Below are 11,147 nucleotides of genomic sequence, written 5' to 3'. Positions count from 1 at the left end.
TGTCACCCTCGAATAATGGTGTCATCTCCTCTGTCTGGATGTACTTCTTCATTGTCAGCGCTTCATATTTAAGCAAAGCATAGGGGAGGGATGGTTGCATCCATTCCTCTCTTATCACATTTGTGTCTATCTTTAGAACTTTCACAGAGTGTAGCATCCTCTCCTCCCACTCTATCATTGCTTTAGCACTTTATTCACTGGCCTTCTCTATTAAACTGCGGAGGCAGGCCTCTCCTTCAGCTGTTAGCTCTTGCCCTTCTTCTTAGATCTATGGAGGTATCTCCACCAGTATAGGTTCTTTTGGGATTTCTGGAATCTCCATAGGCTCTTGTTGGGTGTTGACTCCTGCGTCTCTTGGACTCAAATCTGTAGTTTGGCCCCGTACTCGCTCTACTTCTTGTCTCAAGTCTGCTAGCTCTTGTTGCACCTTCTCGTCTCTTCTTGTTTCCTCTTCTGCATTGTTGATCAGCAACTCTTACAACAATTCCACATGTTGTTTCAGCTGGTCGTTCTCTTTTTGTAGCTCTTGCTACTGTTCTTTTAATAGTTCTTCAACCGCTAAAGATCCTTTTGCAATATGTATTCTTTTCTTTTGCTCCAACTTTAATTCCTTTTGTAGCACTACGATCTGGGCTTCCAAGGTTTGTACAGCCTGGTTGTCCACTCTTGCACTTGCTCTAGCGGCCCTTGGGGTTCCTCTCAACCTTTGTATAGTTAGCTCTTGGAGCTCTAATTTGTCCTTCAGCTCCATAATCTCATCACGAGATGATTCCAGCTCATTTTCAAACTCCTCTTGTAGGTTGGCAATCTCTTTGGACACTTCAGCCATCTGCATTGTGAGGGTATCCCTATCAGCTTTAGCTTCCTATCAAATTTTTGCTTTGCACTTCTTGCTCACTCTCTCCACGTTCTACTCTCTGAATATATCTTTGCATTCCTCTTTTGAGGTTGTCATGATCTTTTATCAAATTCACCTCTCTTGTTCTGAGCATAATGTTTTCTTCTACCACAATGAGAGATCTCATTCTGATTCAAGCTAAAATCTGGTGGGGACAGCTTTCACATCTTCTTCGTTAGCCACCACCACACTCCTTGTGCTGGCTCTGGAAGTGGTCCAGCTAAGAGAACTTGGTGGCCCATACTTGATAGCACTCCCACAGGAGGAAGATGCCATGGAATTTCTAGAGGCCTTCATCTTGGCACTCGTGGGATTGGTACCAATCATGGTACTCCTAGTTGTGATATATGAAATTCAAATGCCCTTTCTTGTGTACCTTTGTCTTGTGGCTTCCCCTCAACTTTTTCTTCTCTTTTTGGAGCCCATGGTGGGATAGAGATGCCATACACAGCCTCAGAAGCACCCTCGAATGTGTATCCCGCTTTGAGGAAATCCTCATAAGTACATATTCTAGTCTTTTCCTTTTCCTCCAATGTTGGCTCTCAACTTCTGATTTCATCTTTGGCAGATCCTTTTGCCGGGATGTTGGGGGTTTCAAGCTTGGTGGTCAATAGAATTCAAGGGGAGACATTGGTGGTGTCGCACTTTCTCCCTCAGCCTTGGTATCTCTTTCTTCTTTTTCTCCCTTTGCTTCCAGCTATTCTTGTAGCTTCTTCTTAATATCCATCACTTGTTCAACGGTGAAGAGTTCAAAATCTATTCAATCACTCATTCAAACTCTTCATACGCTCTGATGTAGTGATCAAATTGGTCCTCAAGGGGTCGAGAGGAACTACCACCCATTTTCTTTGGGTCTGGTACCCATACTCTTCAAAATCCCCTTTTAATACTTGCTCGGCCTTGAATTGCTCTATTAACCTTTCTATGCGGACCGCCTTCTGACTATTGGTCTCCCTTGGTTGCTCCTCCTTGGTCATTACTATTTTCCCTTTCTTCTTTGGTGGCTCCTCTGCCTTTTCTTCTTGAAGTGTCTCCAGCTTTCTTCTAAGACGTGTAGAGACAGGTGGTGCAACTGTTACTAGAGTTTTGTCTTCTACATCTTCTTTTAGTCACAGCCACTCATTCTGGGTGGTTGGGTCTGGCCGCTTCCCCTTTGCTCCGATAGCTTCATATGCAATCTTGGTTAAGATCTCTGCTCCACCAACGTATTTGAGCTTATCAGTCTCCAAGCCCACTATATGCTCATGTTTATATTGGTAATAGTTCACATCTTTTGGTACACTACTCCGCAGTGCCCAAGTGAAAGTAGTGGCAATGGTATGAGGTGGGGTTGTGTACCTTTGTGGTCGCTTATTGCAAACATGGAAAAACTGATTGTACAACTTGCAAATTCTAATTGCCTTGGATCCACTAGGTCTTCCAAAGCTGGGTTGGTTTTGTTCCGAGAGTACACCTCTATTGCGCCTCTTCTTTCTCTAATAGATTTGTGTTGGATCCGAATTCTAATTGCCTTGGATCCACTAGTTCTTCAATAGTTGGGTTGGTTTTCTTTCGAGAGTACACCTCTATTGCACCTCTTCTTTCTCTGATAGAGCCGTCTTTGTTGTGCAATCCAAAGCATCGGCAATAATCTGAGGTGTAACGGTATCTTCTTTTCTTTCTCCCTCAAGTGTCGTGAGGACAGTTGTGCTGTCTTTCTTGATTGTGGTGGTCAGCTCATAAACTCTTTGGAAATCAACACTAGCTAGCACTGATGTGAAAAGTCCATGCAGATCCACTCTTCTAGGTGATTGAGTATGCCCTCTTTACTTGCATATTCACTGATTTCTCTAGGAACCTTTGGCACATCCACAATGATACCTTGCAGATCTCTAAAAGTTCCTTGGTATTGCTTTATGTCTTCTTCTTCTAGGGCGACTTTGTCCATCCATGCTTTGGTCGGGTTCAATGTCTCATTGGGAATTGTGAATGGTTGTGCCACTGCAATGATATCTTTCAAGGCGAGCCTTTTCTTCTTTACTGGTGACTTGTCGACTTCTATTTACCTTAAACTATAACTTGGTTGCCCTTCTCCCAAAGTAAAGTCGGATGCATTGTAATGTTGCTTGGTTTTTCTCTTCTTCTTCTCTTTACCTATACGTGTTTTATCTTGTTTCCCTCTTTTATGGTTGGGACTTGCATCACTCATGACATGATTTCTTGTAACCCTCTTATCTATAGGCATGAATATAGCTCTTGAATCGCCCTGGTTCTTCTCCAAATTATGCTTACCACTTTTGTTTTTCCCTTCTCTCAGATGTCATATCCCCACCCATTCTCTTTGGCTTGTCACATTGAGGGCTTTTATGACCCCATTCACCACAATTGTAACATTGAAACATATATCCTATTTCAGCCATGCCTCTTCCTCTACCACATATAAACCCCTCATTGCTTCCATAGCCACGATCATATCCATAGCTTTGACCTCTTCCACCTCCCATCATATACACACTAAGATTCTTCATAAGACCTACAACCTCTTGCATCTCCTTGCAAAAAGCATTCACATTATGAGAAGCTTGTTGATCATTACATGACTCCTTGATGAGGACCCTTGATTTCTCTATAGCTTTCACTTCAACGTTTGGCTTGACATTTATTCCAAGTTGTTGAAGACGCTCTGCTTTCCACTCTTTATTATTTGCAATTTCAAATGCCTCCTCAAAGGTCCTTCGTTGCTTAAGCTGCACCTTCAAGTGCAAACTACTCATCAAACTTGCAAGAAACCTATCCTTCTTCAACATGGCTAGAGGAATTTCAGCCCCCAAAGATGTACATCACTTTGTCCATTAACGCATTGAATGCCTTCCCAAAGTCTTCCATGGTCTGGTCTTCACCATATACCAAGCCTTGAATAGACTGTCATACCTTTTCTGGGTCTTCCACCTGTTAAAAGTGTGTAAGAAAGGCATGTCTTACCATTTCATAAGTCATAAATTGAGAAGGTTGGGCTGATTATAGCTCCTTTTTGTAGCCGTCCAAACATTATCTAGCATCTCCCTTCTTCAAACAGAAGTAGAAGATTTGTAGCACCAATGCTGCGTCTTTCTTGTCAGCAAGAAGGCAAGCAAACTCCATTTTCTCAATGAACCCTTTTGCACTTTCGTTTGCTTTCCCACTAAACTCCAAAAAACTAAAAGCCATGTCTTCCAAAACCTGTCAAATCGAAGAGAACTTGAAGCGATTCCTCGGTGGCGAGCTCCAAAACACTATTGGGCAAAAGAAAAAGTGGGACACCTCTATAGCTTTATAGCCCAAGAGCGTTCAAACTTCAACCTCAACAAGAAAAAGATATACCAAAACAACTCTTAGTAAACCCCAACCAAAAGACCTATGCTCCCTTGGGAATTTACAAGCACGCGCCCACCCAAAGGACCATAGCACATAGGAGCAAAACCATGTCAAAGCACGGATTTACAGCACACGCCAACCAATGCATATGAAGACAAGGGCCTCCCCTTTCACAATTGAACATCCAAACCCACAATTTCAACATCAATTCCACAATTTTCCACTAGGATGCCATAGCCATAACCCTACAGAGAACTAGTCATAACCTAAAGAGTGTACCTCCAATTGGTGCACTTTAAAACTTGGAATAAATCTTGAAAAAGGATTGGTGAGAAATCTTAAGATGATCAAAATTGATTCTACACGCTGCTATGTGCAAGATTGACGTGAACAGAGAGTTGTCTTGGTTTGACTACAGGCAGAGAAGGCAAGGCAAGGGCCAAAGACTGCATCCAAAAGAATCAAGGAGGCACAATGACCCAAACCCTATAAATTTTCTAACTTTGGTTGAAATTTTTTAGTTTTTTACGTGAGTTTTTGTTATATACAAGTCTCACTTTAAAAAACTCACTTATGGGCACTTACAATGACCCGACAGCTGACACTACACAGCGACTTGCCTTGCATGTACATGTGCTTGCTAAAGCAAGATAAAAAGACCACAAAAGGAAAGCCCATGCACACTTTTGACATTGGTCGGCATGTCCATATATACAAATTTACAAAAAACAAAAATGTGTCCAACAATGTGAGAACATTGATGAAGGACCATCAAAAAGATCTTCTAAAAGTCAAGGAAGAAGCAATTCAGTGCCCCAAATTTCCCCAACACAAGGAGCATCTCCGTTGAAGTACTCATGGAGGAGTTGACAATAGGGAAGAAGATGGAACCAACAAAGGGTGAGCCAAAGTGTCCAACTTACAAACTACAATTTGATATTAAGGTTTCTACATATTCAAAAAAAAGTTTTGGTGGAAAGGATTTTGAATATAAAGATTGAGTTTACTTTGGGGGAAGTCCTTGGCATAGCGAAGCGTGAATTCCATAAGGAGTTCATTGATATTATCAAGAGAAAGGGCCAAGCTCTTGTTGAGGCTATTTGTTGAATGTGAAACCTTGAAGACACGAGAATATGGGTGCATGATAGAGAGGTTTATGAAGGTGATGCTACTAATCCGAAACTGGGAGAGTAAAACAAGTGCATTTTGCTAATACTGAGGAAGAAGTTGAAGCCGTTCCTAAGGCATTTGAGAAGTTACTGGGCAAGAGCTACTATAGAGACTTTGGTAAAAGGTAGGTGATCTTGAAGAGCCATGAGGAACTGACGAATGGGAGTCACTCTGCCTCTTCCTCTAGTAAAGTTGGGAGACTTTCCTCCATTAAAGTTAAAAGAAGAATTAGGCGTAAGGAAGGAAGTGAAAGAGTTATTGGGGGTAGATACAGAGTTTAGTTTTTTCAAAGAGGGAGAATCATCATCCTCAATGCATGGTTTGAGTAATACAATGATGATTTTGACACCTTTGTAGCTGGCATAAGTAGTAAGATATGTGCCTGGTTCATCCAATTTGAGTTCTTTTAGAATATCCAGCATGAAACCTCGAAAGATGTTGAAAGCAATTTGAGCTATAACAAGTTGTTTGGCTTGCCCTCCCAACCAAGAGCAAATGAGGGAAAGATGACAATCCACAGGTTTCTCTGGAAAGAGTTGTTCTAGATGATTGAGAATATACTAGATTGCATGGTCAAACCACATGATACTAGATTCTAGGGGGCTTTAGGGTCCAAAATTTTCATGCACACTTTAGATATGGTCGAAAAACATTCCAAATAGATTCTGTGTAGAAGTCTGGGTTGCTTTTGGTGAACTCCATATTTCCCTTGTTCGAATGTATAAGTTGTTGGGGTATAAAGCCCAATGTGGTCGCCCAGGTAAGTGGACGGGCCGCCAGGTATATACACATATTCTTTTGTTAAAACCTAATAAGAACTCACTATGCTCTACACATTACAGTAGAGCGAGTTCATTATATCGTCGTGCTCTTCTTCTCGCACTCTCTCTCGCGTCGCACTTCCACTCGTACTCCTTCAACTGGTATCAAAGCTCAGATCGAGGCTCGGGGCAGCATTTGCAGGTAGCCATAGTCACCTGCTTGGATTGGAGTGAGATTCGACCTGCAAAGACACGGCCCCAAATCCTGTGGGCAAGGCCGAAGGGCTTGGTGTTCTCAGAATTTCATTCTGAGGTCATCTCGGCCACCGTTCGGCTTCGACAAAGTTCTGCGCAGGCCATTTTCGACTACGTGGTCTCGGCGGGTGCAGATCCGACTCTTCAAATTTGGGGTCTCGGCCTACGACTGCAGGTGCTGAGGATATCGGCACTCCCAGAGTGTTGATTTGTGGCTGTCTACACATCGAAGGACGGCTCACAGTTCTTGGAGGCGTGTCACATAAGACACGGGCGCATCTACACACAGACTGTAGGCGACATCCACTAGTTCATCTGGTAGCTTGTGTTTGCTGCTTGATATTCCAGATTTCATCTTGACATTGCAGGTACTTCCACATGGGATGTATTGTCAGAGATGATGTATGTCTGTTGAGGGTTTGCTGGCTGTGAGTCACGCAACAAACAACCGCCGTAGCGGTTACAGCATATAGTGGGAAATTTGTGGATGTATGACTTTGTGGGAAGTCTATGTATTGTCAGGTTTACTGCAGCCTTTGTTGAGGGTCGAGTGAGGTTTTATTGAGCTGGGGGATTCTCGAATGTTGAGATCCTTTCGGTGATACAGGTCTTAGAGCGAGTTCACCATATCGTCGTGCTCTTCTTCTCGCACTCTCTCTCGCGTCGCACTTCTTTGTCCGAGCTCAGTTACTTGTCAAGCATGTATCTTCGAATCTCTAAACACGATCGTACGAGTGATGGTGGCAGTCTACATATTCACAATACCAACATGTACACATGGTTGTAGTTAATCCAGAAGCTTGATCGAACGGCCCACAATTGCTCCCAAGTGTTTCATCCTTTACGCTGCTCAAACACCGCCTACCCAAACATAGGCGACAAGTGCACAAATCGACGTGACAACCAATTGGAGAGCATGGACTCGTTGCACAAAAGGGGGGAGCAGGCTAGAGGTTGGGTAGCCCTACCTAGATGTCAAATGTTAGGCAGGAACTCAAATAGTAGACTCTACGCTAAAAGACAAATGTGCAGCCAATAAGTACATATGTTTTAAGAAGATGGAGATGCCATTTTTTAATTGTGTAAAAGGTTACCCACCCCTCCAAAAAGGGGGTGATTATGCGCCCACTGGTGTGTAAGTGGCCCTACTTAGGCCTTATGTTGTTGTGGGGGGGGCGGGGGAGAGCAAATGAGAGAGAGGAAGGTTACTTTATCTCCTTTTCTTTTCATAATTCTAACTTTTGACTTTCATACTAGGGAGCACTACCACTAAACAATGCACCTCTACATGCCACTAAGGCCAACAACCACGAGGAAAACACCACATTCTCGAAGATATTGTAAAATACTAGAGGATAGCCACTACTAGGATCTTTTCCATATTAACCCACCTTTTGCAATACTTTCAAAGAGATGGGCATTAAGTCGTGGCATGCAAAAATCTAGGCATCCATAGTTTTCAAAACAAATGCAGCAAGCTCTAAGGGTAGATCCCCACGAAGAGCAGAGCTAGACACCATAATCTATCTTCCCTTATTGTTGTCTCTTTCATGCTAAGTAAAGTTGTGTGCTTTACCTATTTCCTGATAAAGAAGCTCATAAGGAACTAACTCCACTCCTTGGGCATAGCTTTGTACATGATCATTGTTGTTAATCTAACTAGCATCATATCCTACAAGTGCGGATCCTCTCTAAGGCTAGTATTAGACGGAGGCAAAAACAAAACATTTAAATGTCCCTACTTCCAACTCCACATGTTCACACAAAGCGGAGGTTGCCATTGAGAAGACCTTATTCAACCAATCCCAAAGTTAAAAAGATCATGCAACCCTTCTCTTCGAAGTCGGCCGGGGTGGGTGGGTGGGTAGGTGTGTCACTGTCTGTAGGTGACATGGGAGGGGAGTGAAGGGATTGAGGGCAAAGAGGCATCTGCAGGATCTCGAGGTGGGTTAGGTGTGACAAAAAGCCATATTGGTGTGTCATAGCTTTAGTCAAACAACGACTCTCATCTCGAAGGCAACACCTGGCCTTCGTGACCCGGCTCGTCTAGCCAAGAGCACCACACTCGTTGGGGAGAAGTGCAACTGTAAATATGTGTAGATGTGACCTTATTAGATGACATGGTCACCTCATCCAATGGCTGAAATCACGCACCTCGAGCCTGCATATCGATCCCTTAAGTGCCCTCCCATGTCAATTATGGGGGGGGGTGGGGAGTTTGAAAGCCTTAGGTTCTTTTTTCCCTCCGAGGGTTGACGGTGCAAACACGTAGGGGTCCTAATGGTTGTGCCACCTCCTTTAAAGCCACGAGGCTCGCCAAAAACATTTTTTTGAGCTAAAGAGAAAAGGCTACACCTAAAAGTGTTCCAGCCTTTAGTTTTTACACTGAAATATGTTAAGTCATATAGCATGGACTTTGCGATTATGGTCGGTGAAAAACAAAAAACATAAATGGCCGTTTTTTTGGTTTTAGTTGGATTTATCTAATTAAATGTCCCCCAATGGAGGTGGGTAATTGTAGTCAAAGGCCTAATTGATTGATGTGACTTTACATCTCTCTATCTCTCTCTCTCTCTCTCTCTCTCTCACACACACACACACATGCACGTGTGCGCACGCGTGCATGCACACACACACACAGAGGCAAGGAGGAGGGGGGTAATGCTAACTTTACCTTATTTGAGGTTAACTCAAAACAGTTACCTCCTCCTTGTGTGGGTGTACCCTTAGCTAGTAAATCTGGGTCATTGAATCGAGGTTATATTGATTACTTTTTTTGGCAAATCACACAACTCTTGTGCAAAGTGACAAACAACGTCTGTGAGCGCCAACAAGCAGGTCACTTAGCCGCATCAGTTCCTGGTCACCAAGGATGAATGCTCAAACAACCAAGCTAGCTCCTTTGGACAAGGTTATATTGATTACTATAATGACTGGTAAAACGGCGCCGCCTTCAGCGGCGGCATGGCTCTCTCAAATCTCTCTCTCTCTCTCTCTCTCTCTCTCTCTCTCTCTCTCTCTCTCTCACACACACACACACACACACACACACACACAAACGTTTTCGTATTCTATTCCTCGTGTGTGTTGGGAGTTGGTGCCTTCTCATTGTCTTGCTGGCCAAGCTCTGCTCCACTAATGTGGATGTCATGCCAATGTCATTTGCCATCCTAGCAACTGCTCCACTATCACCCCCGTCCCGTGCTTTCCTCATCCCAAACCTGAATATAATCTCTCTCTCTCTCTCTCTCTCTCTCTCTCTCTCTCTCTCTCTCTCTCTCTCTCTCTCTCTCTCTCTCTCTAACTTGACATGTTATGAGTCAATACTGCCATTGTTTTGCTAAGCTTGCTCATCATCCTAGTGACCAAGCTCCCCTCTTCTCATGATGAGGATGATGATGATCATATCAACAACATCTCCTACCACATGGTTTCATTTCTCTCTCTCTCTCTCTCTCTCTCTCTCTCTCTCTCTCTCTCTCTCTCTCTCACACACACACACACACACACAGTGTGTGTGTGTGTGCAAAAGAGATTAATATAACATATCATTCTCTCTTCCTCAGGCCCAGGCAATGTTCGGGAAAAAACATTTTTCCAAACATAGAAAATTTCTTTCCTTGAATTCGTCAAGAGGGAATTTTTAAAAATTATGTTTTTTTAATAAAAAAAATTACACTATTTTTCTCTATTTTGGAGCGGAAGTTCTCCCTTTCTCCTTGCTCTCAACCGGCATTTTTGAAATCGAAATCGACACGATATTAAGTTGAGATACATTTTCCCCAAACACTGGAGATAAGGAAAAAAATCACGTGATTTTTTTTTAAAAAAAGCTAGTTATTAAAAATGCTAGTTATTTTGCAAATTTTCTATCCTAAAGGGTATTTTGTATGTTCGTGAAAATGAATTTTCTTGGACCCTCTCTCTCTCTCTCTCTCTCTCTCTCTCTCTCTCTCTCTGGCCTACGCTAGTTCACCACGCCGTTGCTGGCGCCCCCACAACCTACTACGGCACTATGACGGTTGACCCTAGCAGCCCAGGCCCAATGTTCAAAAAAATTGTTTTCCCAAACATACAAAATTCCCTTTCTTGAATTTGCGAAGAGGAATTTTTAAAAATCAGGTCATTTTCTCACATTTTACACTATTTTTCTCTATTTTGGGGTGGAATTTCTCCTTTTCCCCTTGCCTGGGCCCAATGTTCTAGAAAAACCATTTTTCCAAACATACAAAATTCCCTTTCTTGAATTTGCAAAGAGGAAATTTTAAAAATTAGGTTATTTTTCTCTATTTTGGGGTGGAATTTCTCCTTTTTCCCTGGCCCTCAACATGCATTTTTGGAATCGAAAACGACACGATATTAAGCCGAGACACAATTTTCCCAAACACTGATACAAAATTCCAGTTCAAGAAAGGGAATTTGAGAAGAGGAAATTTTAAAAATTAGGTTATTTTTCTCTATTTTGGTGGAATTTCTCCTTTTCCCCTTGCCCCCAACAAGCATTTTTGGAATCGAAAACAACACGATATTAAGCTGAGACACACTTGCCCGGACATGAGGCCGTGTGATTGTCCTGACCCGTCTCAATTATTCTCTATTCTGGGGTGGAATTTTTGGAAATTTTAAAAAATCATGCCATTTTCTCACATTTTTACACTGTTTTTCTCTATTTTGGGGTGGAATTTCTCCTTTTCCCCTTGCCTAGGCCCAATGTTCGAGAAAAACCATTT

The sequence above is a fragment of the Adiantum capillus-veneris genome, chromosome 12 (assembly GCF_014529385.1).
Source record: "Adiantum capillus-veneris isolate H3 chromosome 12, ASM1452938v2, whole genome shotgun sequence".
NCBI lineage: Eukaryota > Viridiplantae > Streptophyta > Polypodiopsida > Polypodiales > Pteridaceae > Adiantum > Adiantum capillus-veneris.
The sequence above is the reverse complement of the archived record's forward strand: the minus strand, read 5'-3'. Positions refer to the sequence as shown.